Source organism: Littorina saxatilis, linkage group LG2, assembly GCF_037325665.1.
Source record: "Littorina saxatilis isolate snail1 linkage group LG2, US_GU_Lsax_2.0, whole genome shotgun sequence".
Lineage (NCBI taxonomy): Eukaryota > Metazoa > Mollusca > Gastropoda > Littorinimorpha > Littorinidae > Littorina > Littorina saxatilis.
This window is the reverse complement of record NC_090246.1, coordinates 40,249,857-40,256,428: the sequence shown is the minus strand read 5'-3', so window position 1 is coordinate 40,256,428 and position 6,572 is coordinate 40,249,857.

Sequence of the window (6,572 nt, the reverse complement as noted above, 5' to 3'; positions counted from 1 at the left end):
GGGGATAAAGCACTTGCAAGTCTATACTGTCTGTTAAAAAACTATAATGGAGAATATATCCAAAAACAAGTCGCGTAAGGCGAAAATACAACATTTAGTCAAGTAGCTGTCGAACTCACAGAATGAAACTGAACGCAATGCAATGTTTCAGCAAGACCGTAGCATCGTCAGTCCACCGCTCATGGCGAAGGCAGTGAAATTGACAAGAAGAGCGGGGTAGTAGTTGCGCTGAGAAGGATAGCACGCTTTTCTGTACCTCTCTTCGTTTTAACTTTCTGAGCGTGTTTTGAATCCAAACATATCATATCTATATGTTTTTGGAATCAGGAACCGACAAGGAATAAGATGAAAGTGTTTTTAAATTGATTTCGAAAAAACATTTGATAATAATTTTTATATATTTAATTTTCAGAGCTTGTTTTTAATCCAAATATAACATATGTATATGTTTTTGGAATCAGCAAATGATGGAGAATAAGATGAACGTAAATTTGGATAGTTTTATAAAAAAAATTTTTTTTTTACAATTTTCAGATTTTTAATGACCAAAATCATTAATTAAATTTTAAGCCACCAAGCTGAAATGCAATACCGAAGTCCGGGCTTCGTCGAACATTACTTGACCAAAATTTCAACCAATTTGGTTAAAAAATGAGGGCGTGACAGTGCCGCCTCAACTTTCACGAAAAGCCGGATATGACGTCATCAAAGACATTTATCAAAAAAATGAAAAAAACGTATGGGGATATCATACCCAGGAACTCTCATGTCAAATTTCATAAAGATCGGTCCAGTAGTTTGGTCTGAATCGCTCTACACGCACGCACACACACACACACATACACCACGACCCTCGTCTCGATTCCCCCCTCGATGTTAAAACATTTAGTCATAACTTGACTAAATGTAACAAAGAGCCTGCCAACGTTCCAAAATTCAGAATCAAAAAACAAGAAAGGTAGCGTGTTGGAACGTTTGTTAATGACAATATTGAAATATCTGTGAATGTATTGTTTTGTCAATACAGTGTAACAAACGTTCCAACAACCTACCTTTCTTGTTTTTTACATTTAGTCAAGTTTTGACTAAATGTTTTAACATAGAGGGGGAATCGAGACGAGGGTCGTGGTGTATGTGTGTCTGTGTGTGTGTGTGTGTGTGTGTGTGTAGAGCGATTCAGACTAAACTACTGGACCGATCTTTATGAAATTTGACATGAGAGTTCCTGGGAATGATATCCCCGGACTTTTTTTTCATTTTTTTGATAAATACCTTTGATGACGTCATATCCGGCTTTTTGTAAAAGTTGAGGCGGCACTGTCACACCCTCATTTTTCAATCAAATTGATTGAAATTTTGGCAAAGCAATCTTCGACAAAGGCCGGACTTTGGTATTGCATTTCAGCTTGGTGGCTTAAAAACTAATGAATGAGTTTGGTCATTAAAAATCTGAAAATTGTAATTAAAATTAATTTTTTTATTAAATGATCCAGAAACAATTTCATCTTATTCTTCGTCATTTTCTGATTCCAAAAACATATACATATGTTATATTTGGATTACAAACAAGCTCTGAAAATTAAAAATATGAAAATTATGATTAAAATTAATTTTCCGAAATCGATTTAAAAACAATTTCATCTTATTCCTTGTCGGTCCCTGATTCCAAAAACATATAGATATGATATGTTTGGATTAAAAACAAACTCAGTAAGCTAAAAAGAAAAGAGATACAGAAAAGCATGTTATCCTGCTCAGCGCGACCACTACCGCACTATTCTGGCTTGTCTGTTTCACTGCCTTTGCCACGAGCGGTGGACTGACGAAATTATGAGTATGCGGTCTTGGTGAAAAAAGCAGTTCGTTCTGTGAGTTCGACAGCTTCACTAAATGTTGTTATTTCGCCTTACGCGACTTGTTTTTATTTATAATGGAGAATGTTATCTGAGATGACTTCAAACAAGTTATGTAAGTTCTTAGTTTTAAAGATTGAACGCACACAATTATGCTCTCTTTCCGAGTCTCAGCTTATATGATCAGTTTTAGTCAGCCTTTGACATCACATTGGCTCAATGCAGGGAAATTCAAAAAAAAAATTATTATTTATTTATTTATCTTTTTAATATAGGTTCTTTGACTTTTTAAAGATTATTCATACATGGATTTGATTTTATTGATGGTTTGTAATGTTATTTAAACCAATTATCTCAGGGTAATCACATAAAATAAAATGATCTCAAGTTTGAAAGTCAGGAATGTAAGATGAGGTTTAATCTTCTTTTTGTGTGGAATACAGACATTGGTTTTGAATATGATATGTAACATGATTTTATTTGTAACAGAAGAGTTTATTAGAAATTCTCAACTACATTTTGTAGATAGGCATTTAAAAACATTATAAGATACTGATTTAAATTATTATGTCTCGACATGTATTTCTCTCTCTTTCGACTGTACACAGAGATAAGAACAGCCTCGCTTTCACCTAGATCCTGCCAAAAAACAATGTTCAGACCTCATGTTCAGACTCGGCGTAATAATACCGAAAGGACTACTTTTTAGCGGTCAAGTTCAGTCGTCCGCATACTCGAAAGTGAAAAAAAGATGAAACGTTTTGCTACAGTATCGGAGGATGAACTGTCGAAGAAGAAAAATAAAATAAAAATAAACTACGCAGAAGACCATCCGAGTTGTCCAGAAGAAGTTCTGAAACACGTCACCTTCCAAATCAAAAGACGACATTCTATTCTCTTACGTCACTATTCTTGGTTTACGGTACCATTCGGCGGCTTTGCTACGAGTATGCCATAGTCTTGGTTGGCCGAGACCTTGAGGTGGAATGCGAGTGATTAGGTTTGTTGATTTTGCTCGGAGAAGTGGTCCGTGTTCAAGCAAGTTTCTTTCTTCTTTGAAAACAAAAACCCTAAGACCAGTGAATGTCGAGATATATATGTTAATTGGATCTGTGATCCAAACATGCCTTTTGGTCAATCTCGATGGCAGTTTATTCCACTCGCCCTACGGGCTTGTGGAATAAACTACCATCTCGATTGACCAAAAGCCATGTTTGGATCACAGATCCAATTAACGTATAATGTTTGAAGTCAAAATCAGACAGTAAGATTTACGTTAAAATAATTTTTTGTTGTTGTTGTTGAAATGTTGCAAATATCATTTTTATGTTTCAAATTGTGCTTTAAATGTATTGCATGTTTGGAACAAATATATGTCCCTCATCTGTGTTGACATGTTAAGACTTTTGTTAATTTTTTACTTCATAGTTTTTGTTCATGTACAAAGAAATAAGGCAAAGCTATTCCTATATATATGGGTATAACTGTAAATGTTCCCCTGTATTAAAATCAGGAAAAGAGATCTTGGTGTGACACCACATCAAGCAATGTTTACATCCACAGGTGCACACTGCGTGATATTATGTTGACAGTTTTGAAAGATGAAGAGTTAAATTACCTTTTTTTTTCTGAATAGAAAATCAGGATTTTTTTTTCTTCCTAACAATGAATGAGTTTATATGTGCATGTCCGTGATACTGGGTAACAGTTATGGGACATGAGCACTTTGACAAAAAGTGTCAATTATCAAACTTAAACAGGCTTGTCCACAAACAAAAGACCTGTTTTCAATCAGATATTCCAAAGACAAAAAATGGAAGGTTCTCTAGCATCTATTTCATCACAACTCATTGACAATTGGGTGGGGTCGACTGCGTGAAGTCAGTTCATGTGCTTTGCGTACATTACAGAAGGAAAGGAAACCAAGTGAGATAGGAAAATTGTTTGCGTTTATCGCCGATCATTGATATTTTAGAAAGATCTATTGCTCAATTAATTTAGTAAGTTATAATCCAGCATACAAAATAATGTTGTTGCTGAAAAGTGTGCGCGTTAGTACTTTAGACAATTAATTCTCCCTGAAGCGTTTATGGAAACGAAAGTAACTTACGACAAGGCTTTTTTCAATTCAATCTAAATCTGAAATAACTAAGTGTTAAATTATTTTCTGTGTTTTTATTGACAAAATGTGTCCTGACCTAAAATCATGTGCCCCAACAAATGATTTTTGGTGTTTCTAACAAAAAGACCAGTGAATAGAAGTGAGAAGCTCTGTTCATGTCCCACAAGCGCCATTTTGAGGCCATGCTTCGATAAACAAAATTTTTTTTTTAAAAATCACAAACACAACTTTTTTTTGCAAACACTCGTTTTATTTTATCAGACAAAGTTGTCATACATCACAGGAAACCATCAACTGAGTCCAAGGCTTTGTGAGAGCAAGTTTATAGACCAGCAAAGTTAGTCACTCACTGATTTTGTAACTGTTACCCAGTACGACATCACCGACGTGCACATATGGAATTTTGTCATTATTTTTGCCACTACATGTATAACAAGCATTTGTGACCCTCCACAACAGAATGAGTCGCATGTCACCTTTGCATGATTTTCATATTTTTACATTTTCCTAAGGATTTTTTTATGCTCTATCCAGTGGTGAAAACCGTTTTAGAAAAGAGCTTGAGTTATAAGCCTGTGAATAAGGTGACCCTCACACTATTACCAGACACTCCCCGGACTTATATTAAGCCTAGCGCAGAACCGCGCGAGGTGACATGCGACTCATTTCGTGGTGGAGGGTCACATTTCCCACGGGTGGTAATGTTTCCACCAAGTCTCAGATGAAATTAATAACAATGGTTAGTTATGCTACTTATGCTGTTATTTATCAAAAATAAACTCCATGTCAGTACAGTCTCTGCCAATAGAAAATGAGTTCGTCAAAAGACATTTAGAAAATTAGTTTAACACCAACAGCTGTACTGTAATTGCACATCCCCTCAGCTAACAAGGTCTGAACAACGAACGTATATATCAAGGAATTACTATCGGGGACATTTATTTGCAGTTTAATTGTGAGGAATAGTGTGAGCCGTTGTTATGATCTAGTTGTGTAACACACATTTCAAGACCACCAAATCAAGTGAGAAAATCAGGTCTGAGATGGAAGAGAGCCTTAAAATGGAGGCACATTTACGATGACCATGTGAACAGAAACTCAGAGAAAACAGAGCAGTATATAAGTTAAAGTGAGATCCTAGGGTTTTTTTTTAAAAGGGAGGGGGTGGGGAGAGGACGGGTTAACTTGGGTCCTCTGTACATGTAAGCTTTAGATTTGTTGTTTGTTTTTTATTCCTTATTTATCAATGGGCATTAATATTAAGGACTAAGGACCAGATACAACCTCAGTTATATCCAAAGCTTCAAGCAGAATATTTTGCCTTTGAATATGAGAACAATTTATTTAATTTTTTTGCCCTTGTCAATTAATTAAGGTTTACAATGTATACATGTGATTAACTCTATTTATCTTGGTGAATACTTCAGTTTTAGTGCAGAATTAAGGTGAAAATAATTTGTTACGCAAGATTTGTTTTGCCTCTGTTGATCATATCTCAGTCTCTTTTATATAAGACTTAGCAGCAGGAGCCAGTGCATTTCCTGGGCATCAACAATAGAATACTAAATTGTGTGTGTGTGTAACACTTCTTTCCGATTTTCACTCTGTGTGCCTTTTTCTTACTTTATTTTTTGCTTCATTCCATGCACATGGATCTCTGTTTTATCCCTCCTGGATACATGTTATTTTGGATTCTTTGGTGGTGGAAAATTGTGTTCTTGCTGGTGCCAATTGGTTTTATGTTCCTATTCCATGTTGTTACATGCACAGGTTTTGGTGTGCATCACAGGATTTGCCTTTTATGGCCCCTCTTAAACATTGCTGTTATTGATTATTGTGTAAAATTGTATGTAGAACAGCTATCAGTATCATGGAAAGGAAAAGGCATTGTTGAGCTTTGGACCTGTTTGAGTGTGAAAGAGGATTATGTCCCTGCGATGTGATTTAGCGCCTCCAAGGAAAGAACAACTTTCATGACAGGTTTCACTGTATGAACTTCATGGCTCCCCAAACTATTTGTCCCTGCGTCCAATACCCACTAGAAGCCGGAAAAAAACTACTAGAAATTCTTGAAGGGGGACCCACGACGCGCTAAACTCGAAAAGAGCGAGCCCTTGGACGTACTACATATATGTATAATATCAAGCGTAACGTCGGTACAGTGAAACCCCCCCCCCCCCCCCCCCCCCCCCCCTCTCTTTTAAGACCCCCCATTTTAAGACTTTGTTTTCTCAGACATTCTACCTCGCGGGTTAGGGGGAGTCCCATATTGGTTGGGACGAGAAAGAATTTACCCGATGCTCCCCAGCATGTCGTAAGAGGCGACTAACGGATTCTGTTTCTCCTTTTACCCTTGTTAAGTGTTTCTTGTTAAGTGTTTCTTGTATAGAATATAGTCAATTTTTGTAAAGATTTTAGTCAAGCAGTATGTAAGAAACGTTAAGTCCTTTGTACTGGAAACTTGCATTCTCCCAGTAAGGTAATATATTGTACTACGTTGCAAGCCCCTGGAGCTAATTTTTCATTAGTGCTTTTGTGAACAAGAAACAATTGACAAGTGGCTCTATCCCATTTCCCCTCTTTCCCCGTCGTGATAT